The sequence below is a fragment of the Pseudorca crassidens genome, chromosome 19 (genome assembly GCF_039906515.1).
Source record: "Pseudorca crassidens isolate mPseCra1 chromosome 19, mPseCra1.hap1, whole genome shotgun sequence".
NCBI classification, from domain to species: Eukaryota; Metazoa; Chordata; class Mammalia; order Artiodactyla; family Delphinidae; genus Pseudorca; species Pseudorca crassidens.
In genome coordinates this window covers 24,160,346-24,185,132 of record NC_090314.1, presented here as the reverse complement: position 1 = coordinate 24,185,132, position 24,787 = coordinate 24,160,346, and the positions used below count along the sequence as shown (strand labels likewise).

Sequence of the window (24,787 nt, the reverse complement as noted above, 5' to 3'; positions counted from 1 at the left end):
CACAGTGAGGGAGGGGGATGAAAAGGAGGGCCCAGAGTGGCATTCCCTGGTAACCAGGGTCAGGTAAGCTGAGCCTGGACAGTCAAACAGGGCCCGGTGGCCGGCATACATCCCCTCGAGCGGTCACTCATTCGCTCACCGCCCGCTGACTCACTTGTTCAAATGACACATTGCGTCTCTTGGCCCCTCTTGAGACTAGGAAGACCTTGGCCTCAGAGGCCTGCTGAAGGCCTGGCTGGAGTCCAGAGCCTCAGCCTTCTTCATGCCCTTCACTGGGCCTGGAGCTGGACCTGCCCAGATGTGGAACCTCCCAGTTTGGAAGCAACGTCTTGTATGAGGCTCTCTGTGGACAGGGACAGCTGAGACACAGAGGAGGTGCCCAGAGACCAGGGGTTTGGAGTCTGCAGCTGCAGATGTACTTAGTGCATGGTATAGGACCAGGAGGGGCCTGCTGGCAGAACTGTGGCCACTAAACCAAAGGGACCCTCAGGCCAAGAAGGGGACACTGGCTTCTTATTGCAGGAAGCCAAGCGCAGGGACCCAGGCTGGCAGAAGGAGTGGCGCTTCCAAGCCACAGACCACCAATGTTTCCTGGACTCTGGAGCTCTTTATTCCTCTCTCCATGCCCTGCCGCCCCCTGCCCCTGCCCCCATTTGCTGCTGGTAAGTTCATTTTCCCAGTCTGGCTCCCGTGCAGAGAGGGCCTGGAGGCCGAGGTGGAAGGTAGCAGCGAGTTGGCCCGCGCTTGGCCCTCCTGCGGTTGCCGCTTCAGCACCAGACTGTCATACACACCTGGTAGTTGGCATTGCCTCCCGGGTTCCGGCTGAGTGGCATGAAGGTGGGCGGGGGTGGAGGGTGCTCGGTAGCCTGGACGTCGGGCAGGAGGTGAGAGGGGCGGAGGAGCAGCGCTGAGCTGGGAGCCGGGGCCCGCTGGTCCGAGGCCTCGGCCAGTACCGTGAGGGAGGCGGAGGTGGCCACAGGGCGCCGCAAGGGCAGGATCTCAGCCCATTCGGCCAGCGGGTGCCGCACCTCGTGGGGATCGCGGGAGTAATCCAAGTGTCCCGTGGAGGGATGCAGGCTGCGGTTGGACTCGCTGTGAGCACAGCTGGGGAGGCTACGTCTGTGGGCCGGTGGGGTGTCGCGCTACCAGGCGTCGGGCCGGTAGACCCGAGGCACCAGAGCGGATGGAGGCTCAGAGCCCTCCAGACCCAGACTCCGCCATGGGCCCAGTTGCTGTCCTTTTGGCCCGCGAGCCCCTCGACCTGCACCTGGCCGCCCCCACCGGCGCCCAGCCCCGGCGCCGCCACCTGTGTGCCTGTGTGTCCCTCCACAGCTCCCTCCGACAAAAGCCCCGCCCCACCACCACCCCGCCCCTCTGGCGTGTCACCGCGGTTGGGTGCGGGAGCGGGATCGAGGGCAGGGGCCGCTTCCCCGGGCCTGCCGGCCACCAGGGGCGGGGTCCTGAGCTCGGCGGGGGGTGTGGGGGCAAGGGTGGCCTTGCCGGGGCAGAGGGGCCGTGGCGACTCAATGGTGGCTCCCGGTGGCTTCGGGCCGGCTGCTGTCGGGCAGGAGGGCCGGCCCGGGCTGCGGCCGGGCTGCGCCTAGCGCCGCGTGGGCGGGCAGGACCGATGCCCAAGGGACCGCGGGCCCCGGGCCCTGAAGCCTCCGGGGCCACGTCCCTGTGAGCGACGTGCGGGATCTTGGGCGGGGCGCCAAGCGCCGAAGGGTTTGCTGGGTCACGGCCGCCCTGGGCTGGGAGGTGGTCGCCAAACCCTCCGCCGCCGCCCGATACCCGAGACCTCCGTTCCCCCTTCCTGGGCGGGCGAGGGGGCCCTGCCGGGGCGGGCCGGCCGCCAGGCTGGCGTTAAGGCGCCAGCGCCAGCGAAACCGGGCCTCAAGAGGCCGCCCGCGGCCCCCCGCCCCCGTCTACGGCCATACCACCCTGAACGCGCCCGATCTCGTCTGATCTCGGAAGCTAAGCAGGGTCGGGCCTGGTTAGTACTTGGATGGGAGACCGCCTGGGAATACCGGGTGCTGTAGGCTTTTTGCCTCCCGCTCCGCCCGCCTTCTCCTTTACTCGCCCGCGGCGGGGGCCGCCGGCTCCGCCCCCGCCGGGCCCCGCTGCAGGACCCACCTCCTCAGGCCCCTCCCACCACGGCGCGCGCCGGCGGGGGCGCTCCCCGCCGGCCCGGCCGGCCAGGCGGCCAGAAGGCGGCCCTGGAAGGCAGCCGCACCCCAGACGCTCCCGGGGTGGCTGGCCCAGACCCAGACTCCGCCGCGGGCCCAGTGGCCGTCCTTTCGGCCCGCGAGCCCCTCGACCTGCACCTGGCCGCCCCCACCGGCGCCTAGCCCCGGCGCCGCCATCTGTGTGCCGGTGTGTCCCTCCACAGCTCCCTCCGACAAAAGCCCCGCCCCACCACCACCCCGCCCCTCTGGCGTGTCACCGCGGTTGGGTGCTGGAGCGGGATCGAGGGCAGGGGCCGCTTCCCCGGGCCTGCCGGCCACCAGGGGCGGGGTCCTGAGCTCGGCGGGGGGTGTGGGGGCAAGGGTGGCCTTGCCGGGGCTGAGGGGCCGTGGCGACTCAATGGTGGCTCCCGGTGGCTTCGGGCCGGCTGCTGTCAGGCAGGAGGGCCGGCCCGGGCTGCGGCCGGGCTGCGCCTAGCTCCGCGTGGGCGGGCAGGACCGATGCCCAAGGGACCACGGGCGCCGGGGCTTGAAGCCTCCGGGGCCACGTCCCTGTGAGCGACGTGCGGGATCTTGGGCGGGGCGCCAAGCGCCGAAGGGTTTGCTGGGTCACGGCCGCCCTGGGCTGGGAGGTGGTCGCCAAACCCTCCGCCGCCGCCCGATACCCGAGACCTCCGTTCCCCCTGCCTGGGCGGGCGAGGGGGCCCTGCCGGGGCGGGCCGGCCGCCAGGCTGGCGTTAAGGCGCCAGCGCCAGCGAAACTGGGCCTCAAGAGGCAGCCGTCGGCCCCCGCCCCCGTCTACGGCCATACCACCCTGAACGCGCCCGATCTCGTCTGATCTCGGAAGCTAAGCAGGGTCGGGCCTGGTTAGTACTTGGATGGGAGACCGCCTGGGAATACCGGGTGCTGTAGGCTTTTTGCCTCCCGCTCCGCCCGCCTTCTCCTTTACTCGCCCGCGGCGGGGGGGCCGCCGGCTCCGCCCCCGCCGAGCCCCGCTGCAGGCAGTAGTCAAGGTGGTTTACCTGCCCGAGCAGGAAGCTTGGGCGACGGCAGAAGTGGGAAGAAACTCTTGAGCACAGGTTCTTGGGATCCACGGAGCAGCGCATGCACATGCCATGGGTGCCTACACAGCTGGCTTGCTTGTCTGTGGGGAAAGGCGAGATGGGTCAGGGCCTGGGTTCCTGAGGGGCTGAGAATCAAGGCAGGGATAGAAGAAAGGGGACAGGCCCACATCCCCTGAACCCACGCCGGCGCCCACTCACCTTTGTGGAAAATACGATTGAAAAGTGCCCGCAAGAATCTCTTCAGATGCCTCCAGAGTTGAGGGAAGAAGGGGAGGGGGGAGGCCGGGAGCAGGGTGAGCCCTGAAATCCAACCCTTGTCCTGTCACACCCCAGCAGCCCTCCCACCTCAGCCCCTTCAAGACCCCAGGGCTCCCCCAACCGCGCTGCACAGATCCTGCCCTGACCATAGTCACCATGTTGATCCCCACGTTGAGCAAGATGAAGCTGACCGGGATCAGAAGAATTGAGTATCCTTGCTCCTGGCATTTCCTGGGGATGGGGCCAGTGAACGGCTCGGCTCGGTAGTAGTTTCGCTCACCCATGGCCGTTGGTCCCAGGACTGCCTGGGCCCTCTGCCCTCCAGTTTTAACTGGGAGCCAGACTGGGTCATAATGGGGCAGGTGGTGAGGTCACAGTGAGGGAGGGGGATGAAAAGGAGGGCCCAGAGTGGCATTCCCTGGTAACCAGGGTCAGGTAAGCTGAGCCTGGACAGTCAAACAGGGCCCGGTGGCCGGCATACATCCCCTCGAGCGGTCACTCATTCGCTCACCGCCCGCTGACTCACTTGTTCAAATGACACATTGCGTCTCTTGGCCCCTCTTGAGACTAGGAAGACCTTGGCCTCAGAGGCCTGCTGAAGGCCTGGCTGGAGTCCAGAGCCTCAGCCTTCTTCATGCCCTTCACTGGGCCTGGAGCTGGACCTGCCCAGATGTGGAACCTCCCAGTTTGGAAGCAACGTCTTGTATGAGGCTCTCTGTGGACAGGGACAGCTGAGACACAGAGGAGGTGCCCAGAGACCAGGGGTTTGGAGTCTGCAGCTGCAGATGTACTTAGTGCATGGTATAGGACCAGGAGGGGCCTGCTGGCAGAACTGTGGCCACTAAACCAAAGGGACCCTCAGGCCAAGAAGGGGACACTGGCTTCTTATTGCAGGAAGCCAAGCGCAGGGACCCAGGCTGGCAGAAGGAGTGGCGCTTCCAAGCCACAGACCACCAATGTTTCCTGGACTCTGGAGCTCTTTATTCCTCTCTCCATGCCCTGCCGCCCCCTGCCCCTGCCCCCATTTGCTGCTGGTAAGTTCATTTTCCCAGTCTGGCTCCCATGCAGAGAGGGCCTGGAGGCCGAGGTGGAAGGTAGCAGCGAGTTGGCCCGCGCTTGGCCCTCCTGCGGTTGCCGCTTCAGCACCAGACTGTCATACACCTGGTAGTTGGCATTGCCTCCCGGGTTCCGGCTGAGTGGCATGAAGGTGGGCGGGGGTGGAGGGTGCTCGGTAGCCTGGACGTCGGGCAGGAGGTGAGAGGGGCGGAGGAGCAGCGCTGAGCTGGGAGCCGGGGCCCGCTGGTCCGAGGCCTCGGCCAGTACCGTGAGGGAGGCGGAGGTGGCCACAGGGCGCCGCAAGGGCAGGATCTCAGCCCATTCGGCCAGCGGGTGCCGCACCTCGTGGGGATCGCGGGAGTAATCCAAGTGTCCCGTGGAGGGATGCAGGCTGCGGTTGGACTCGCTGTGAGCACAGCTGGGGAGGCTACGTCTGTGGGCCGGTGGGGTGTCGCGCTACCAGGCGTCGGGCCGGTAGACCCGAGGCACCAGAGCGGATGGAGGCTCAGAGCCCTCCAGACCCAGACTCCGCCATGGGCCCAGTTGCTGTCCTTTTGGCCCGCGAGCCCCTCGACCTGCACCTGGCCGCCCCCACCGGCGCCCAGCCCCGGCGCCGCCACCTGTGTGCCTGTGTGTCCCTCCACAGCTCCCTCCGACAAAAGCCCCGCCCCACCACCACCCCGCCCCTCTGGCGTGTCACCGCGGTTGGGTGCGGGAGCGGGATCGAGGGCAGGGGCCGCTTCCCCGGGCCTGCCGGCCACCAGGGGCGGGGTCCTGAGCTCGGCGGGGGGTGTGGGGGCAAGGGTGGCCTTGCCGGGGCTGAGGGGCCGTGGCGACTCAATGGTGGCTCCCGGTGGCTTCGGGCCGGCTGCTGTCGGGCAGGAGGGCCGGCCCGGGCTGCGGCCGGGCTGCGCCTAGCGCCGCGTGGGCGGGCAGGGCCGATGCCCAAGGGACCGCGGGCCCCGGGCCCTGAAGCCTCCGGGGCCACGTCCCTGTGAGCGACGTGCGGGATCTTGGGCGGGGCGCCAAGCGCCGAAGGGTTTGCTGGGTCACGGCCGCCCTGGGCTGGGAGGTGGTCGCCAAACCCTCCGCCGCCGCCCGATACCCGAGACCTCCGTTCCCCCTGCCTGGGCGGGCGAGGGGGCCCTGTCGGGGCGGGCCGGCCGCCAGGCTGGCGTTAAGGCGCCAGCGCCAGCGAAACTGGGCCTCAAGAGGCAGCCGTCGGCCCCCGCCCCCGTCTACGGCCATACCACCCTGAACGCGCCCGATCTCGTCTGATCTCGGAAGCTAAGCAGGGTCGGGCCTGGTTAGTACTTGGATGGGAGACCGCCTGGGAATACCGGGTGCTGTAGGCTTTTTGCCTCCCGCTCCGCCCGCCTTCTCCTTTACTCGCCCGCGGCGGGGGCCGCCGGCTCCGCCCCCGCCGGGCCCCGCTGCAGGCCCCACCTCCTCAGGCCCCTCCCACCACGGCGCGCGCCGGCGGGGGCGCTCCCCGCCGGCCCGGCCGGCCAGGCGGCCAGAAGGCGGCCCTGGAAGGCAGCCGCACCCCAGACGCTCCCGGGGTGGCTGGCCCGGACCCAGACTCCGCCGCGGGCCCAGTGGCCGTCCTTTCGGCCCGCGAGCCCCTCGACCTGCACCTGGCCGCCCCCACCGGCGCCCAGCCCCGGCGCCGCCACCTGTGTGCCTGTGTGTCCCTCCACAGATCCCTCCGACAAAAGCCCCGCCCCACCACCACCCCGCCCCTCTGGCGTGTCACCGCGGTTGGGTGCGGGAGCGGGATCGAGGGCAGGGGCCGCTTCCCCGGGCCTGCCGGCCACCAGGGGCGGGGTCCTGAGCTCGGCGGGGGGTGTGGGGGCAAGGGTGGCCTTGCCGGGGCAGAGGGGCCGTGGCGACTCAATGGTGGCTCCCGGTGGCTTCGGGCCGGCTGCTGTCGGGCAGGAGGGCCGGCCCGGGCTGCGGCCGGGCTGCGCCTAGCGCCGCGTGGGCGGGCAGGACCGATGCCCAAGGGACCGCGGGCCCCGGGCCCTGAAGCCTCCGGGGCCACGTCCCTGTGAGCGACGTGCGGGATCTTGGGCGGGGCGCCAAGCGCCGAAGGGTTTGCTGGGTCACGGCCGCCCTGGGCTGGGAGGTGGTCGCCAAACCCTCCGCCGCCGCCCGATACCCGGGACCTCCGTTCCCCCTGCCTGGGCGGGCGAGGGGGCCCTGCCTGGGCGGGCTGGCCGCCAGGCTGGCGTTAAGGCGCCAGCGCCAGCGAAACTGGGCCTCAAGAGGCCGCCCGCGGCCCCCCGCCCCCGTCTACGGCCATACCACCCTGAACGCGCCCGATCTCGTCTGATCTCGGAAGCTAAGCAGGGTCGGGCCTGGTTAGTACTTGGATGGAAGACCGCCTGGGAATACCGGGTGCTGTAGGCTTTTTGCCTCCCGCTCCGCCCGCCTTCTCCTTTACTCGCCCGCGGCGGGGGGGCCGCCGGCTCCGCCCCCGCCGAGCCCCGCTGCAGGCAGTAGTCAAGGTGGTTTACCTGCCCGAGCAGGAAGCTTGGGCGATGGCAGAAGTGGGAAGAAACTCTTGAGCGCAGGTTCTTGGGATCCACGGAGCAGCGCATGCACATGCGATGGGTGCCTACACAGCTGGCTTGCTTGTCTGTGGGGAAAGGCGAGATGGGTCAGGGCCTGGGTTCCTGAGGGGCTGAGAATCAAGGCAGGGATAGAAGAAAGGGGACAGGCCCACATCTCCTGAACCCACGCCGGCGCCCACTCACCTTTGTGGAAAATACGATTGAAAAGTGCCCGCAAGAATCTCTTCAGATGCCTCCAGAGTTGAGGGAAGAAGGGGAGGGGGGAGGCCGGGAGCAGGGTGAGCCCTGAAATCCAACCCTTGTCCTGTCACACCCCAGCAGCCCTCCCACCTCAGCCCCTTCAAGACCCCAGGGCTCCCCCAACCGCGCTGCACAGATCCTGCCCTGACCATAGTCACCATGTTGATCCCCACGTTGAGCAAGATGAAGCTGACCGGGATCAGAAGAATTGAGTATCCTTGCTCCTGGCATTTCCTGGGGATGGGGCCAGTGAACGGCTCGGCTCGGTAGTAGTTTCGCTCACCCATGGCCGTTGGTCCCAGGACTGCCTGGGCCCTCTGCCCTCCAGTTTTAACTGGGAGCCAGACTGGGTCATAATGGGGCAGGTGGTGAGGTCACAGTGAGGGAGGGGGATGAAAAGGAGGGCCCAGAGTGGCATTCCCTGGTAACCAGGGTCAGGTAAGCTGAGCCTGGACAGTCAAACAGGGCCTGGTGGCCGGCATACATCCCCTCGAGCGGTCATTCATTCGCTCACCGCCCGCTGACTCACTTGTTCAAATGACACATTGCGTCTCTTGGCCCCTCTTGAGACTAGGAAGACCTCGGCCTCAGAGGCCTGCTGAAGGCCTGGCTGGAGTCCAGAGCCTCAGCCTTCTTCATGCCCTTCACTGGGCCTGGAGCTGGACCTGCCCAGATGTGGAATCTCCCAGTTTGGAAGCAACGTCTTGTATGAGGCTCTCTGTGGACAGGGACAGCTGAGACACAGAGGAGGTGCCCAGAGACCAGGGGTTTGGAGTCTGCAGCTGCAGATGTACTTAGTGCATGGTATAGGACCAGGAGGGGCCTGCTGGCAGAACTGTGGCCACTAAACCAAAGGGACCCTCAGGCCAAGAAGGGGACACTGGCTTCTTATTGCAGGAAGCCAAGCGCAGGGACCCAGGCTGGCAGAAGGAGTGGCGCTTCCAAGCCACAGACCACCAATGTTTCCTGGACTCTGGCGCTCTTTATTCCTCTCTCCATGCCCTGCTGCCCCCTGCCCCTGCCCCCATTTGCTGCTGGTAAGTTCATTTTCCCAGTCTGGCTCCCGTGCAGAGAGGGCCTGGAGGCCGAGGTGGAAGGTAGCAGCGAGTTGGCCCGCGCTTGGCCCTCCTGCGGTTGCCGCTTCAGCACCAGACTGTGATACACCTGGTAGTTGGCATTGCCTCCCGGGTTCCGGCTGAGTGGCATGAAGGTGGGCGGGGGTGGAGGGTGCTCGGTAGCCTGGACGTCGGGCAGGAGGTGAGAGGGGCGGAGGAGCAGCGCTGAGCTGGGAGCCGGGGCCCGCTGGTCCGAGGCCTCGGCCAGTACCGTGAGGGAGGCGGAGGTGGCCACAGGGCGCCGCAAGGGCAGGATCTCAGCCCATTCGGCCAGCGGGTGCCGCACCTCGTGGGGATCGCGGGAGTAATCCAAGTGTCCCGTGGAGGGATGCAGGCTGCGGTTGGACTCGCTGTGAGCACAGCTGGGGAGGCTACGTCTGTGGGCCGGTGGGGTGTCGCGCTACCAGGCTTCGGGCCGGTAGACCCGAGGCACCAGAGCGGATGGAGGCTCAGAGCCCTCCAGACCCAGACTCCGCCATGGGCCCAGTTGCCGTCATTTCGGCCCGCGAGCCCCTCGACCTGCACCTGGCCGCCCCCACCGGCGCCCAGCCCCGGCGCCGCCACCTGTGTGCCGGTGTGTCCCTCCACAGCTCCCTCCGACAAAAGCCCCCCCACACCCCGCCCCTGTGGCGTGTCACCGCGGCCGGGTGCGGGAGCGGGATCGAGGGCAGGGGCCGCTTCCCCGGGCCTGCCGGCCACCAGGGGCGGGGTCCTGAGCTCGGCGGGGGGTGTGGGGGCAAGGGTGGCCTTGCCGGGGCTGAGGGGCCGTGGCGACTCAATGGTGGCTCCCGGTGGCTTCGGGCCGGCTGCTGTCGGGCAGGAGGGCCGGCCCGGGCTGCGGCCGGGCTGCGCCTAGCGCCGCGTGGGCGGGCAGGGCCGATGCCCAAGGGACCGCGGGCCCCGGGCCCTGAAGCCTCCGGGGCCACGTCCCTGTGAGCGACGTGCGGGATCTTGGGCGGGGCGCCAAGCGCCGAAGGGTTTGCTGGGTCACGGCCGCCCTGGGCTGGGAGGTGGTCGCCAAACCCTCTGCCGCCGCCCGATACCCGAGACCTCCGTTCCCCCTGCCTGGGCGGGCGAGGGGGCCCTGTCGGGGCGGGCTGGCCGCCAGGCTGGCGTTAAGGCGCCAGCGCCAGCGAAGCTGGGCCTCAAGAGGCAGCCGTCGGCCCCCGCCCCCGTCTACGGCCATACCACCCTGAACGCGCCCGATCTCGTCTGATCTCGGAAGCTAAGCAGGGTCGGGCCTGGTTAGTACTTGGATGGGAGACCGCCGGGGAATACCGGGTGCTGTAGGCTTTTTGCCTCCCGCTCCGCCCGCCTTCTCCTTTACTCGCCCGCGGCGGGGGCCGCCGGCTCCGCCCCCGCCGGGCCCCGCTGCAGGCCCCACCTCCTCAGGCCCCTCCCACCACGGCGCGCGCCGGCGGGGGCGCTCCCCGCCGGCCCGGCCGGCCAGGCGGCCAGAAGGCGGCCCTGGAAGGCAGCCGCACCCCAGACGCTCCCGGGGTGGCTGGCCCGGACCCAGACTCCGCCGCGGGCCCAGTGGCCGTCCTTTCGGCCCGCGAGCCCCTCGACCTGCACCTGGCCGCCCCCACCGGCGCCCAGCCCCGGCGCCGCCACCTGTGTGCCTGTGTGTCCCTCCACAGCTCCCTCCGACAAAAGCCCCGCCCCACCACCACCCCGCCCCTCTGGCGTGTCACCGCGGTTGGGTGCGGGAGCGGGATCGAGGGCAGGGGCCGCTTCCCCGGGCCTGCCGGCCACCAGGGGCGGGGTCCTGAGCTCGGCGGGGGGTGTGGGGGCAAGGGTGGCCTTGCCGGGGCAGAGGGGCCGTGGCGACTCAATGGTGGCTCCCGGTGGCTTCGGGCCGGCTGCTGTCGGGCAGGAGGGCCGGCCCGGGCTGCGGCCGGGCTGCGCCTAGCGCCGCGTGGGCGGGCAGGACCGATGCCCAAGGGACCGCGGGCCCCGGGCCCTGAAGCCTCCGGGGCCACGTCCCTGTGAGCGACGTGCGGGATCTTGGGCGGGGCGCCAAGCGCCGAAGGGTTTGCTGGGTCACGGCCGCCCTGGGCTGGGAGGTGGTCGCCAAACCCTCCGCCGCCGCCCGATACCCGAGACCTCCGTTCCCCCTGCCTGGGCGGGCGAGGGGGCCCTGCCGGGGCGGGCCGGCCGCCAGGCTGGCGTTAAGGCGCCAGCGCCAGCGAAACTGGGCCTCAAGAGGCAGCCGTCGGCCCCCGCCCCCGTCTACGGCCATACCACCCTGAACGCGCCCGATCTCGTCTGATCTCGGAAGCTAAGCAGGGTCGGGCCTGGTTAGTACTTGGATGGGAGACCGCCTGGGAATACCGGGTGCTGTAGGCTTTTTGCCTCCCGCTCCGCCCGCCTTCTCCTTTACTCGCCCGCGGCGGGGGCCGCCGGCTCCGCCCCCGCCGGGCCCCGCTGCAGGACCCACCTCCTCAGGCCCCTCCCACCACGGCGCGCGCCGGCGGGGGCGCTCCCCGCCGGCCCGGCCGGCCAGGCGGCCAGAAGGCGGCCCTGGAAGGCAGCCGCACCCCAGACGCTCCCGGGGTGGCTGGCCCAGACCCAGACTCCGCCGCGGGCCCAGTGGCCGTCCTTTCGGCCCGCGAGCCCCTCGACCTGCACCTGGCCGCCCCCACCGGCGCCCAGCCCCGGCGCCGCCACCTGTGTGCCTGTGTGTCCCTCCACAGCTCCCTCCGACAAAAGCCCCGCCCCACCACCACCCCGCCCCTCTGGCGTGTCACCGCGGTTGGGTGCGGGAGCGGGATCGAGGGCAGGGGCCGCTTCCCCGGGCCTGCCGGCCACCAGGGGCGGGGTCCTGAGCTCGGCGGGGGGTGTGGGGGCAAGGGTGGCCTTGCCGGGGCAGAGGGGCCGTGGCGACTCAATGGTGGCTCCCGGTGGCTTCGGGCCGGCTGCTGTCGGGCAGGAGGGCCGGCCCGGGCTGCGGCCGGGCTGCGCCTAGCGCCGCGTGGGCGGGCAGGACCGATGCCCAAGGGACCGCGGGCCCCGGGCCCTGAAGCCTCCGGGGCCACGTCCCTGTGAGCGACGTGCGGGATCTTGGGCGGGGCGCCATGCGCCGAAGGGTTTGCTGGGTCACGGCCGCCCTGGGCTGGGAGGTGGTCGCCAAACCCTCCGCCGCCGCCCGATACCCGGGACCTCCGTTCCCCCTGCCTGGGCGGGCGAGGGGGCCCTGCCTGGGCGGGCTGGCCGCCAGGCTGGCGTTAAGGCGCCAGCGCCAGCGAAACTGGGCCTCAAGAGGCCGCCCGCGGCCCCCCGCCCCCGTCTACGGCCATACCACCCTGAACGCGCCCGATCTCGTCTGATCTCGGAAGCTAAGCAGGGTCGGGCCTGGTTAGTACTTGGATGGAAGACCGCCTGGGAATACCGGGTGCTGTAGGCTTTTTGCCTCCCGCTCCGCCCGCCTTCTCCTTTACTCGCCCGCGGCGGGGGGGCCGCCGGCTCCGCCCCCGCCGAGCCCCGCTGCAGGCAGTAGTCAAGGTGGTTTACCTGCCCGAGCAGGAAGCTTGGGCGATGGCAGAAGTGGGAAGAAACTCTTGAGCGCAGGTTCTTGGGATCCACGGAGCAGCGCATGCACATGCGATGGGTGCCTACACAGCTGGCTTGCTTGTCTGTGGGGAAAGGCGAGATGGGTCAGGGCCTGGGTTCCTGAGGGGCTGAGAATCAAGGCAGGGATAGAAGAAAGGGGACAGGCCCACATCTCCTGAACCCACGCCGGCGCCCACTCACCTTTGTGGAAAATACGATTGAAAAGTGCCTGCAAGAATCTCTTCAGATGCCTCCAGAGTTGAGGGAAGAAGGGGAGGGGGGAGGCCGGGAGCAGGGTGAGCCCTGAAATCCAACCCTTGTCCTGTCACACCCCAGCAGCCCTCCCACCTCAGCCCCTTCAAGACCCCAGGGCTCCCCCAACCGCGCTGCACAGATCCTGCCCTGACCATAGTCACCATGTTGATCCCCACGTTGAGCAAGATGAAGCTGACCGGGATCAGAAGAATTGAGTATCCTTGCTCCTGGCATTTCCTGGGGATGGGGCCAGTGAACGGCTCGGCTCGGTAGTAGTTTCGCTCACCCATGGCCGTTGGTCCCAGGACTGCCTGGGCCCTCTGCCCTCCAGTTTTAACTGGGAGCCAGACTGGGTCATAATGTGGCAGGTGGTGAGGTCACAGTGAGGGAGGGGGATGAAAAGGAGGGCCCAGAGTGGCATTCCCTGGTAACCAGGGTCAGGTAAGCTGAGCCTGGACAGTCAAACAGGGCCTGGTGGCCGGCATACATCCCCTCGAGCGGTCATTCATTCGCTCACCGCCCGCTGACTCACTTGTTCAAATGACACATTGCGTCTCTTGGCCCCTCTTGAGACTAGGAAGACCTCGGCCTCAGAGGCCTGCTGAAGGCCTGGCTGGAGTCCAGAGCCTCAGCCTTCTTCATGCCCTTCACTGGGCCTGGAGCTGGACCTGCCCAGATGTGGAATCTCCCAGTTTGGAAGCAACGTCTTGTATGAGGCTCTCTGTGGACAGGGACAGCTGAGACACAGAGGAGGTGCCCAGAGACCAGGGGTTTGGAGTCTGCAGCTGCAGATGTACTTAGTGCATGGTATAGGACCAGGAGGGGCCTGCTGGCAGAACTGTGGCCACTAAACCAAAGGGACCCTCAGGCCAAGAAGGGGACACTGGCTTCTTATTGCAGGAAGCCAAGCGCAGGGACCCAGGCTGGCAGAAGGAGTGGCGCTTCCAAGCCACAGACCACCAATGTTTCCTGGACTCTGGCGCTCTTTATTCCTCTCTCCATGCCCTGCCGCCCCCTGCCCCTGCCCCCATTTGCTGCTGGTAAGTTCATTTTCCCAGTCTGGCTCCCGTGCAGAGAGGGCCTGGAGGCCGAGGTGGAAGGTAGCAGCGAGTTGGCCCGCGCTTGGCCCTCCTGCGGTTGCCGCTTCAGCACCAGACTGTGATACACCTGGTAGTTGGCATTGCCTCCCGGGTTCCGGCTGAGTGGCATGAAGGTGGGCGGGGGTGGAGGGTGCTCGGTAGCCTGGACGTCGGGCAGGAGGTGAGAGGGGCGGAGGAGCAGCGCTGAGCTGGGAGCCGGGGCCCGCTGGTCCGAGGCCTCGGCCAGTACCGTGAGGGAGGCGGAGGTGGCCACAGGGCGCCGCAAGGGCAGGATCTCAGCCCATTCGGCCAGCGGGTGCCGCACCTCGTGGGGATCGCGGGAGTAATCCAAGTGTCCCGTGGAGGGATGCAGGCTGCGGTTGGACTCGCTGTGAGCACAGCTGGGGAGGCTACGTCTGTGGGCCGGTGGGGTGTCGCGCTACCAGGCTTCGGGCCGGTAGACCCGAGGCACCAGAGCGGATGGAGGCTCAGAGCCCTCCAGACCCAGACTCCGCCATGGGCCCAGTTGCCGTCATTTCGGCCCGCGAGCCCCTCGACCTGCACCTGGCCGCCCCCACCGGCGCCCAGCCCCGGCGCCGCCACCTGTGTGCCGGTGTGTCCCTCCACAGCTCCCTCCGACAAAAGCCCCCCCACACCCCGCCCCTCTGGCGTGTAACCGCGGCCGGGTGCGGGAGCGGGATCGAGGGCAGGGGCCGCTTCCCCGGGCCTGCCGGCCACCAGGGGCGGGGTCCTGAGCTCGGCGGGGGGTGTGGGGGCAAGGGTGGCCTTGCCGGGGCTGAGGGGCCGTGGCGACTCAATGGTGGCTCCCGGTGGCTTCGGGCCGGCTGCTGTCGGGCAGGAGGGCCGGCCCGGGCTGCGGCCGGGCTGCGCCTAGCGCCGCGTGGGCGGGCAGGGCCGATGCCCAAGGGACCGCGGGCCCCGGGCCCTGAAGCCTCCGGGGCCACGTCCCTGTGAGCGACGTGCGGGATCTTGGGCGGGGCGCCAAGCGCCGAAGGGTTTGCTGGGTCACGGCCGCCCTGGGCTGGGAGGTGGTCGCCAAACCCTCCGCCGCCGCCCGATACCCGAGACCTCCGTTCCCCCTGCCTGGGCGGGCGAGGGGGCCCTGTCGGGGCGGGCTGGCCGCCAGGCTGGCGTTAAGGCGCCAGCGCCAGCGAAACTGGGCCTCAAGAGGCCGCCCGCGGCCCCCCGCCCCCGTCTACGGCCATACCACCCTGAACGCGCCCGATCTCGTCTGATCTCGGAAGCTAAGCAGGGTCGGGCCTGGTTAGTACTTGGATGGGAGACCGCCTGGGAATACCGGGTGCTGTAGGCTTTTTGCCTCCCGCTCCGCCCGCCTTCTCCTTTACTCGCCCGCGGCGGGGGCCGCCGGCTCCGCCCCCGCCGGGCCCCGCTGCAGGCCCCACCTCCTCAGGCCCCTCCCACCACGGCGCGCGCCGGCGGGGGCGCTCCCCGCCGGCCCGGCCGGCCAGGCGGCCAGAAGGCGGCCCTGGAAGGCAGCCGCACCCCAGACGCTCCCGGGGTGGCTGGCCCGGACCCAGACTCCGCCGCGGGCCCAGTGGCCGTCCTTTCGGCCCGCGAGCCCCTCGACCTGCACCTGGCCGCCCCCACCGGCGCCCAGCCCCGGCGCCGCCACCTGTGTGCCTGTGTGTCCCTCCACAGCTCCCTCCGACAAAAGCCCCGCCCCACCACCACCCCGCCCCTCTGGCGTGTCACCGCGGTTGGGTGCTGGAGCGGGATCGAGGGCAGGGGCCGCTTCCCCGGGCCTGCCGGCCACCAGGGGCGGGGTCCTGAGCTCGGCGGGGGGTGTGGGGGCAAGGGTGGCCTTGCCGGGGCTGAGGGGCCGTGGCGACTCAATGGTGGCTCCCGGTGGCTTCGGGCCGGCTGCTGTCAGGCAGGAGGGCCGGCCCGGGCTGCGGCCGGGCTGCGCCTAGCTCCGCGTGGGCGGGCAGGACCGATGCCCAAGGGACCACGGGCCCCGGGGCCTGAAGCCTCCGGGGCCACGTCCCTGTGAGCGACGTGCGGGATCTTGGGCGGGGCGCCAAGCGCCGAAGGGTTTGCTGGGTCACGGCCGCCCTGGGCTGGGAGGTGGTCGCCAAACCCTCCGCCGCCGCCCGATACCCGAGACCTCCGTTCCCCCTGCCTGGGCGGGCGAGGGGGCCCTGCCGGGGCGGGCCGGCCGCCAGGCTGGCGTTAAGGCGCCAGCGCCAGCGAAACTGGGCCTCAAGAGGCAGCCGTCGGCCCCCGCCCCCGTCTACGGCCATACCACCCTGAACGCGCCCGATCTCGTCTGATCTCGGAAGCTAAGCAGGGTCGGGCCTGGTTAGTACTTGGATGGGAGACCGCCTGGGAATACCGGGTGCTGTAGGCTTTTTGCCTCCCGCTCCGCCCGCCTTCTCCTTTACTCGCCCGCGGCGGGGGGGCCGCCGGCTCCGCCCCCGCCGAGCCCCGCTGCAGGCAGTAGTCAAGGTGGTTTACCTGCCCGAGCAGGAAGCTTGGGCGACGGCAGAAGTGGGAAGAAACTCTTGAGCACAGGTTCTTGGGATCCACGGAGCAGCGCATGCACATGCCATGGGTGCCTACACAGCTGGCTTGCTTGTCTGTGGGGAAAGGCGAGATGGGTCAGGGCCTGGGTTCCTGAGGGGCTGAGAATCAAGGCAGGGATAGAAGAAAGGGGACAGGCCCACATCCCCTGAACCCACGCCGGCGCCCACTCACCTTTGTGGAAAATACGATTGAAAAGTGCCCGCAAGAATCTCTTCAGATGCCTCCAGAGTTGAGGGAAGAAGGGGAGGGGGGAGGCCGGGAGCAGGGTGAGCCCTGAAATCCAACCCTTGTCCTGTCACACCCCAGCAGCCCTCCCACCTCAGCCCCTTCAAGACCCCAGGGCTCCCCCAACCGCGCTGCACAGATCCTGCCCTGACCATAGTCACCATGTTGATCCCCACGTTGAGCAAGATGAAGCTGACCGGGATCAGAAGAATTGAGTATCCTTGCTCCTGGCATTTCCTGGGGATGGGGCCAGTGAACGGCTCGGCTCGGTAGTAGTTTCGCTCACCCATGGCCGTTGGTCCCAGGACTGCCTGGGCCCTCTGCCCTCCAGTTTTAACTGGGAGCCAGACTGGGTCATAATGGGGCAGGTGGTGAGGTCACAGTGAGGGAGGGGGATGAAAAGGAGGGCCCAGAGTGGCATTCCCTGGTAACCAGGGTCAGGTAAGCTGAGCCTGGACAGTCAAACAGGGCCCGGTGGCCGGCATACATCCCCTCGAGCGGTCACTCATTCGCTCACCGCCCGCTGACTCACTTGTTCAAATGACACATTGCGTCTCTTGGCCCCTCTTGAGACTAGGAAGACCTTGGCCTCAGAGGCCTGCTGAAGGCCTGGCTGGAGTCCAGAGCCTCAGCCTTCTTCATGCCCTTCACTGGGCCTGGAGCTGGACCTGCCCAGATGTGGAACCTCCCAGTTTGGAAGCAACGTCTTGTATGAGGCTCTCTGTGGACAGGGACAGCTGAGACACAGAGGAGGTGCCCAGAGACCAGGGGTTTGGAGTCTGCAGCTGCAGATGTACTTAGTGCATGGTATAGGACCAGGAGGGGCCTGCTGGCAGAACTGTGGCCACTAAACCAAAGGGACCCTCAGGCCAAGAAGGGGACACTGGCTTCTTATTGCAGGAAGCCAAGCGCAGGGACCCAGGCTGGCAGAAGGAGTGGCGCTTCCAAGCCACAGACCACCAATGTTTCCTGGACTCTGGAGCTCTTTATTCCTCTCTCCATGCCCTGCCGCCCCCTGCCCCTGCCCCCATTTGCTGCTGGTAAGTTCATTTTCCCAGTCTGGCTCCCGTGCAGAGAGGGCCTGGAGGCCGAGGTGGAAGGTAGCAGCGAGTTGGCCCGCGCTTGGCCCTCCTGCGGTTGCCGCTTCAGCACCAGACTGTCATACACACCTGGTAGTTGGCATTGCCTCCCGGGTTCCGGCTGAGTGGCATGAAGGTGGGCGGGGGTGGAGGGTGCTCGGTAGCCTGGACGTCGGGCAGGAGGTGAGAGGGGCGGAGGAGCAGCGCTGAGCTGGGAGCCGGGGCCCGCTGGTCCGAGGCCTCGGCCAGTACCGTGAGGGAGGCGGAGGTGGCCACAGGGCGCCGCAAGGGCAGGATCTCAGCCCATTCGGCCAGCGGGTGCCGCACCTCGTGGGGATCGCGGGAGTAATCCAAGTGTCCCGTGGAGGGATGCAGGCTGCGGTTGGACTCGCTGTGAGCACAGCTGGGGAGGCTACGTCTGTGGGCCGGTGGGGTGTCGCGCTACCAGGCGTCGGGCCGGTAGACCCGAGGCACCAGAGCGGATGGAGGCTCAGAGCCCTCCAGACCCAGACTCCGCCATGGGCCCAGTTGCTGTCCTTTTGGCCCGCGAGCCCCTCGACCTGCACCTGGCCGCCCCCACCGGCGCCCAGCCCCGGCGCCGCCACCTGTGTGCCTGTGTGTCCCTCCACAGCTCCCTCCGACAAAAGCCCCGCCCCACCACCACCCCGCCCCTCTGGCGTGTCACCGCGGTTGGGTGCGGGAGCGGGATCGAGGGCAGGGGCCGCTTCCCCGGGCCTGCCGGCCACCAGGGGCGGGGTCCTGAGCTCGGCGGGGGGTGTGGGGGCAAGGGTGGCCTTGCCGGGGCAGAGGGGCCGTGGCGACTCAATGGTGGCTCCCGGTGGCTTCGGGCCGGCTGCTGTCGGGCAGGAGGGCCGGCCCGGGCTGCGGCCGGGCTGCGCCTAGCGCCGCGTGGGCGGGCAGGACCGATGCCCAAGGGACCGCGGGCCCCGGGCCCTGAAGCCTCCGGGGCCACGTCCCTGTGAGCGACGTGCGGGATCTTGGGCGGGGCGCCAAGCGCCGAAGGGTTTGCTGGGTCACGGCCGCCCTGGGCTGGGAGGTGGTCGCCAAACCCTCCGCCGCCGCCCGATACCCGAGACCTCCGTTCCCCCTTCCTGGGCGGGCGAGGGGGCCCTGCCGGGGCGGGCCGGCCGCCAGGCTGGCGTTAAGGCGCCAGCGCCAGCGAAACCGGGCCTCAAGAGGCCGCCCGCGGCCCCCCGCCCCCGTCTACGGCCATACCACCCTGAACGCGCCCGATCTCGTCTGATCTCGGAAGCTAAGCAGGGTCGGGCCTGGTTAGTACTTGGATGGGAGACCGCCTGGGAATACCGGGTGCTGTAGGCTTTTTGCCTCCCGCTCCGCCCGCCTTCTCCTTTACTCGCCCGCGGCGGGGGCCGCCGGCTCCGCCCCCGCCGGGCCCCGCTGCAGGACCCACCTCCTCAGGCCCCTCCCACCATGGCGCGCGCCGGCGGGGGCGCTCCCCGCCGGCCCGGCCGGCCAGGCGGCCAGAAGGCGGCCCTGGAAGGCAGCCGCACCCCAGACGCTCCCGGGGTGGCTGGCCCAGACCCAGACTCCGCCGCGGGCCCAGTGGCCGTCTTTTCGGCCCGCGAGCCCCTCGACCTGCACCTGGCCGCCCCCACCGGCGCCTAGCCCCGGCGCCGCCATCTGTGTGCCGGTGTGTCCCTCCACAGCTCCCTCCGACAAAAGCCCCGCCCCACCACCACCCCGCCCCTCTGGCGTGTCACCGCGGTTGGGTGCTGGAGCGGGATCGAGGGCAGGGGCCGCTTCCCCGGGCCTGCCGGCCACCAGGGGCGGGGTCCTGAGCTCGGCGGGGGGTGTGGGGGCAAGGGTGGCCTTGCCGGGGCTGAGGGGCCGTGGCGACTCAATGGTGGCTCCCGGTGGCTTCGGGCCGGCTGCTGTCAGGCAGGAGGGCCGGCCCGGGCTGCGGCCGGGCTGCGCCTAGCTCCGCGTGGGCGGGCAGGACCGATGCCCAAGGGACCACGGGCGCCGGGGCTTGAAGCCTCCGGGGCCACGTCCCTGTGAGCGACGTGCGGGATCTTGGGCGGGGCGCCAAGCGCCGAAGGGTTTGCTGGGTCACGGCCGCCCTGGGCTGGGAGGTGGTCGCCAAACCCTCCGCCGCCGCCCGATACCCGAGACCTCCGTTCCCCCTGCCTGGGCGGGCGAGGGGGCCCTGCCGGGGCGGGCCGGCCGCCAGGCTGGCGTTAAGGCGCCAGCGCCAGCGAAACTGGGCCTCAAGAGGCAGCCGTCGGCCCCCGCCCCCGTCTACGGCCATACCACCCTGAACGCGCCCGATCTCGTCTGATCTCGGAAGCTAAGCAGGGTCGGGCCTGGTTAGTACTTGGATGGGAGACCGCCTGGGAATACCGGGTGCTGTAGGCTTTTTGCCTCCCGCTCCGCCCGCCTTCTCCTTTACTCGCCCGCGGCGGGGGGGCCGCCGGCTCCGCCCCCGCCGAGCCCCGCTGCAGGCAGTAGTCAAGGTGGTTTACCTGCCCGAGCAGGAAGCTTGGGCGACGGCAGAAGTGGGAAGAAACTCTTGAGCACAGGTTCTTGGGATCCACGGAGCAGCGCATGCACATGCCATGGGTGCCTACACAGCTGGCTTGCTTGTCTGTGGGGAAAGGCGAGATGGGTCAGGGCCTGGGTTCCTGAGGGGCTGAGAATCAAGGCAGGGATAGAAGAAAGGGGACAGGCCCACATCCCCTGAACCCACGCCGGCGCCCACTCACCTTTGTGGAAAATACGATTGAAAAGTGCCCGCAAGAATCTCTTCAGATGCCTCCAGAGTTGAGGGAAGAAGGGGAGGGGGGAGGCCGGGAGCAGGGTGAGCCCTGAAATCCAACCCTTGTCCTGTCACACCCCAGCAGCCCTCCCACCTCAGCCCCTTCAAGACCCCAGGGCTCCCCCAACCGCGCTGCACAGATCCTGCCCTGACCATAGTCACCATGTTGATCCCCACGTTGAGCAAGATGAAGCTGACCGGGATCAGAAGAATTGAGTATCCTTGCTCCTGGCATTTCCTGGGGATGGGGCCAGTGAACGGCTCGGCTCGGTAGTAGTTTCGCTCACCCATGGCCGTTGGTCCCAGGACTGCCTGGGCCCTCTGCCCTCCAGTTTTAACTGGGAGCCAGACTGGGTCATAATGGGGCAGGTGGTGAGGTCACAGTGAGGGAGGGGGATGAAAAGGAGGGCCCAGAGTGGCATTCCCTGGTAACCAGGGTCAGGTAAGCTGAGCCTGGACAGTCAAACAGGGCCCGGTGGCCGGCATACATCCCCTCGAGCGGTCACTCATTCGCTCACCGCCCGCTGACTCACTTGTTCAAATGACACATTGCGTCTCTTGGCCCCTCTTGAGACTAGGAAGACCTTGGCCTCAGAGGCCTGCTGAAGGCCTGGCTGGAGTCCAGAGCCTCAGCCTTCTTCATGCCCTTCACTGGGCCTGGAGCTGGACCTGCCCAGATGTGGAACCTCCCAGTTTGGAAGCAACGTCTTGTATGAGGCTCTCTGTGGACAGGGACAGCTGAGACACAGAGGAGGTGCCCAGAGACCAGGGGTTTGGAGTCTGCAGCTGCAGATGTACTTAGTGCATGGTATAGGACCAGGAGGGGCCTGCTGGCAGAACTGTGGCCACTAAACCAAAGGGACCCTCAGGCCAAGAAGGGGACACTGGCTTCTTATTGCAGGAAGCCAAGCGCAGGGACCCAGGCTGGCAGAAGGAGTGGCGCTTCCAAGCCACAGACCACCAATGTTTCCTGGACTCTGGAGCTCTTTATTCCTCTCTCCATGCCCTGCCGCCCCCTGCCCCTGCCCCCATTTGCTGCTGGTAAGTTCATTTTCCCAGTCTGGCTCCCGTGCAGAGAGGGCCTGGAGGCCGAGGTGGAAGGTAGCAGCGAGTTGGCCCGCGCTTGGCCCTCCTGCGGTTGCCGCTTCAGCACCAGACTGTCATACACACCTGGTAGTTGGCATTGCCTCCCGGGTTCCGGCTGAGTGGCATGAAGGTGGGCGGGGGTGGAGGGTGCTCGGTAGCCTGGACGTCGGGCAGGAGGTGAGAGGGGCGGAGGAGCAGCGCTGAGCTGGGAGCCGGGGCCCGCTGGTCCGAGGCCTCGGCCAGTACCGTGAGGGAGGCGGAGGTGGCCACAGGGCGCCGCAAGGGCAGGATCTCAGCCCATTCGGCCAGCGGGTGCCGCACCTCGTGGGGATCGCGGGAGTAATCCAAGTGTCCCGTGGAGGGATGCAGGCTGCGGTTGGACTCGCTGTGAGCACAGCTGGGGAGGCTACGTCTGTGGGCCGGTGGGGTGTCGCGCTACCAGGCGTCGGGCCGGTAGACCCGAGGCACCAGAGCGGATGGAGGCTCAGAGCCCTCCAGACCCAGACTCCGCCATGGGCCCAGTTGCTGTCCTTTTGGCCCGCGAGCCCCTCGACCTGCACCTGGCCGCCCCCACCGGCGCCCAGCCCCGGCGCCGCCACCTGTGTGCCTGTGTGTCCCTCCACAGCTCCCTCCGACAAAAGCCCCGCCCCACCACCACCCCGCCCCTCTGGCGTGTCACCGCGGTTGGGTGCGGGAGCGGGATCGAGGGCAGGGGCCGCTTCCCCGGGCCTGCCGGCCACCAGGGGCGGGGTCCTGAGCTCGGCGGGGGGTGTGGGGGCAAGGGTGGCCTTGCCGGGGCAGAGGGGCCGTGGCGACTCAATGGTGGCTCCCGGTGGCTTCGGGCCGGCTGCTGTCGGGCAGGAGGGCCGGCCCGGGCTGCGGCCGGGCTGCGCCTAGCGCCGCGTGGGCGGGCAGGACCGATGCCCAAGGGACCGCGGGCCCCGGGCCCTGAAGCCTCCGGGGCCACGTCCCTGTGAGCGACGTGCGGGATCTTGGGCGGGGCGCCAAGCGCCGAAGGGTTTGCTGGGTCACGGCCGCCCTGGGCTGGGAGGTGGTCGCCAAACCCTCCGCCGCCGCCCGATACCCGAGACCTCCGTTCCCCCTGCCTGGGCGGGCGAGGGGGCCCTGCCGGGGCGGGCCGGCCGCCAGGCTGGCGTTAAGGCGCCAGCGCCAGCGAAACTGGGCCTCAAGAGGCCGCCCGCGGCCCCCCGCCCCCGTCTACGGCCATACCACCCTGAACGCGCCCGATCTCGTCTGATCTCGGAAGCTAAGCAGGGTCGGGCCTGGTTAGTACTTGGATGGGAGACCGCCTGGGAATACCGGGTGCTGTAGGCTTTTTGCCTCCCGCTCCGCCCGCCTTCTCCTTTACTCGCCCGCGGCGGGGGCCGCCGGCTCCGCCCCCGCCGGGCCCCGCTGCAGGACCCACCTCCTCAGGCCCCTCCCACCACGGCGCGCGCCGGCGGGGGCGCTCCCCGCCGGCCCGGCCGGCCAGGCGGCCAGAAGGCGGCCCTGGAAGGCAGCCGCACCCCAGACGCTCCCGGGGTGGCTGGCCCAGACCCAGACTCCGCCGCGGGCCCAGTGGCCGTCCTTTCGGCCCGCGAGCCCCTCGACCTGCACCTGGCCGCCCCCACCGGCGCCTAGCCCCGGCGCCGCCATCTGTGTGCCGGTGTGTCCCTCCACAGCTCCCTCCGACAAAAGCCCCGCCCCACCACCACCCCGCCCCTCTGGCGTGTCACCGCGGTTGGGTGCTGGAGCGGGATCGAGGGCAGGGGCCGCTTCCCCGGGCCTGCCGGCCACCAGGGGCGGGGTCCTGAGCTCGGCGGGGGGTGTGGGGGCAAGGGTGGCCTTGCCGGGGCTGAGGGGCCGTGGCGACTCAATGGTGGCTCCCGGTGGCTTCGGGCCGGCTGCTGTCAGGCAGGAGGGCCGGCCCGGGCTGCGGCCGGGCTGCGCCTAGCTCCGCGTGGGCGGGCAGGACCGATGCCCAAGGGACCACGGGCCCCGGGGCCTGAAGCCTCCGGGGCCACGTCCCTGTGAGCGACGTGCGGGATCTTGGGCGGGGCGCCAAGCGCCGAAGGGTTTGCTGGGTCACGGCCACCCTGGGCTGGGAGGTGGTCGCCAAACCCTCCGCCGCCGCCCGATACCCGAGACCTCCGTTCCCCCTGCCTGGGCGGGCGAGGGGGCCCTGCCGGGGCGGGCCGGCCGCCAGGCTGGCGTTAAGGCGCCAGCGCCAGCGAAACTGGGCCTCAAGAGGCAGCCGTCGGCCCCCGCCCCCGTCTACGGCCATACCACCCTGAACGCGCCCGATCTCGTCTGATCTCGGAAGCTAAGCAGGGTCGGGCCTGGTTAGTACTTGGATGGGAGACCGCCTGGGAATACCGGGTGCTGTAGGCTTTTTGCCTCCCGCTCCGCCCGCCTTCTCCTTTACTCGCCCGCGGCGGGGGGGCCGCCGGCTCCGCCCCCGCCGAGCCCCGCTGCAGGCAGTAGTCAAGGTGGTTTACCTGCCCGAGCAGGAAGTTTGGGCGATGGCAGAAGTGGGAAGAAACTCTTGAGCGCAGGTTCTTGGGATCCACGGAGCAGCGCATGCACATGCGATGGGTGCCTACACAGCTGGCTTGCTTGTCTGTGGGGAAAGGCGAGATGGGTCAGGGCCTGGGTTCCTGAGGGGCTGAGAATCAAGGCAGGGATAGAAGAAAGGGGACAGGCCCACATCTCCTGAACCCACGCCGGCGCCCACTCACCTTTGTGGAAAATACGATTGAAAAGTGCCCGCAAGAATCTCTTCAGATGCCTCCAGAGTTGAGGGAAGAAGGGGAGGGGGGAGGCCGGGAGCAGGGTGAGCCCTGAAATCCAACCCTTGTCCTGTCACACCCCAGCAGCCCTCCCACCTCAGCCCCTTCAAGACCCCAGGGCTCCCCCAACCGCGCTGCACAGATCCTGCCCTGACCATAGTCACCATGTTGATCCCCACGTTGAGCAAGATGAAGCTGACCGGGATCAGAAGAATTGAGTATCCTTGCTCCTGGCATTTCCTGGGGATGGGGCCAGTGAACGGCTCGGCTCGGTAGTAGTTTCGCTCACCCATGGCCGTTGGTCCCAGGACTGCCTGGGCCCTCTGCCCTCCAGTTTTAACTGGGAGCCAGACTGGGTCATAATGGGGCAGGTGGTGAGGTCACAGTGAGGGAGGGGGATGAAAAGGAGGGCCCAGAGTGGCATTCCCTGGTAACCAGGGTCAGGTAAGCTGAGCCTGGACAGTCAAACAGGGCCTGGTGGCCGGCATACATCCCCTCGAGCGGTCATTCATTCGCTCACCGCCCGCTGACTCACTTGTTCAAATGACACATTGCGTCTCTTGGCCCCTCTTGAGACTAGGAAGACCTCGGCCTCAGAGGCCTGCTGAAGGCCTGGCTGGAGTCCAGAGCCTCAGCCTTCTTCATGCCCTTCACTGGGCCTGGAGCTGGACCTGCCCAGATGTGGAATCTCCCAGTTTGGAAGCAACGTCTTGTATGAGGCTCTCTGTGGACAGGGACAGCTGAGACACAGAGGAGGTGCCCAGAGACCAGGGGTTTGGAGTCTGCAGCTGCAGATGTACTTAGTGCATGGTATAGGACCAGGAGGGGCCTGCTGGCAGAACTGTGGCCACTAAACCAAAGGGACCCT

The 24,787-nt window shown here is 68.9% G+C and overlaps 13 non-coding genes across 13 annotated transcripts; all 13 read left to right on the top strand.

Annotated features, from left to right (window-relative positions):
• The first annotated feature begins 1,923 nt into the window (after positions 1–1,923).
• LOC137213982 (5S ribosomal RNA) lies at positions 1,924–2,042 on the top strand. The gene has a single exon (XR_010938600.1). It is a non-coding gene; the product is annotated as a 5S ribosomal RNA (ribosomal RNA).
• Positions 2,043–2,979: 937 nt separating this feature from the next.
• LOC137213981 (5S ribosomal RNA) lies at positions 2,980–3,098 on the top strand. Its single transcript, XR_010938599.1, has one exon. It is a non-coding gene; the product is annotated as a 5S ribosomal RNA (ribosomal RNA).
• Positions 3,099–5,797: 2,699 nt separating this feature from the next.
• LOC137213980 (5S ribosomal RNA) lies at positions 5,798–5,916 on the top strand. Its single transcript, XR_010938598.1, has one exon. It is a non-coding gene; the product is annotated as a 5S ribosomal RNA (ribosomal RNA).
• A 938-nt stretch (positions 5,917–6,854) lies between these two features.
• On the top strand, positions 6,855–6,973 carry LOC137213552 (5S ribosomal RNA). Its single transcript, XR_010938188.1, has one exon. It is a non-coding gene; the product is annotated as a 5S ribosomal RNA (ribosomal RNA).
• Positions 6,974–9,666: 2,693 nt separating this feature from the next.
• On the top strand, positions 9,667–9,785 carry LOC137213543 (5S ribosomal RNA). Its single transcript, XR_010938179.1, has one exon. It is a non-coding gene; the product is annotated as a 5S ribosomal RNA (ribosomal RNA).
• A 937-nt stretch (positions 9,786–10,722) lies between these two features.
• On the top strand, positions 10,723–10,841 carry LOC137213979 (5S ribosomal RNA). Its single transcript, XR_010938597.1, has one exon. It is a non-coding gene; the product is annotated as a 5S ribosomal RNA (ribosomal RNA).
• A 938-nt stretch (positions 10,842–11,779) lies between these two features.
• LOC137213551 (5S ribosomal RNA) lies at positions 11,780–11,898 on the top strand. The gene has a single exon (XR_010938187.1). It is a non-coding gene; the product is annotated as a 5S ribosomal RNA (ribosomal RNA).
• A 2,694-nt stretch (positions 11,899–14,592) lies between these two features.
• LOC137213978 (5S ribosomal RNA) lies at positions 14,593–14,711 on the top strand. Its single transcript, XR_010938596.1, has one exon. It is a non-coding gene; the product is annotated as a 5S ribosomal RNA (ribosomal RNA).
• A 937-nt stretch (positions 14,712–15,648) lies between these two features.
• Positions 15,649–15,767, top strand: LOC137213977 (5S ribosomal RNA). Its single transcript, XR_010938595.1, has one exon. It is a non-coding gene; the product is annotated as a 5S ribosomal RNA (ribosomal RNA).
• Positions 15,768–18,469: 2,702 nt separating this feature from the next.
• On the top strand, positions 18,470–18,588 carry LOC137213976 (5S ribosomal RNA). The gene has a single exon (XR_010938594.1). It is a non-coding gene; the product is annotated as a 5S ribosomal RNA (ribosomal RNA).
• Positions 18,589–19,525: 937 nt separating this feature from the next.
• LOC137213975 (5S ribosomal RNA) lies at positions 19,526–19,644 on the top strand. Its single transcript, XR_010938593.1, has one exon. It is a non-coding gene; the product is annotated as a 5S ribosomal RNA (ribosomal RNA).
• A 2,702-nt stretch (positions 19,645–22,346) lies between these two features.
• On the top strand, positions 22,347–22,465 carry LOC137213974 (5S ribosomal RNA). Its single transcript, XR_010938592.1, has one exon. It is a non-coding gene; the product is annotated as a 5S ribosomal RNA (ribosomal RNA).
• A 937-nt stretch (positions 22,466–23,402) lies between these two features.
• LOC137213973 (5S ribosomal RNA) lies at positions 23,403–23,521 on the top strand. Its single transcript, XR_010938591.1, has one exon. It is a non-coding gene; the product is annotated as a 5S ribosomal RNA (ribosomal RNA).
• The last annotated feature ends 1,266 nt before the right edge of the window (positions 23,522–24,787 follow it).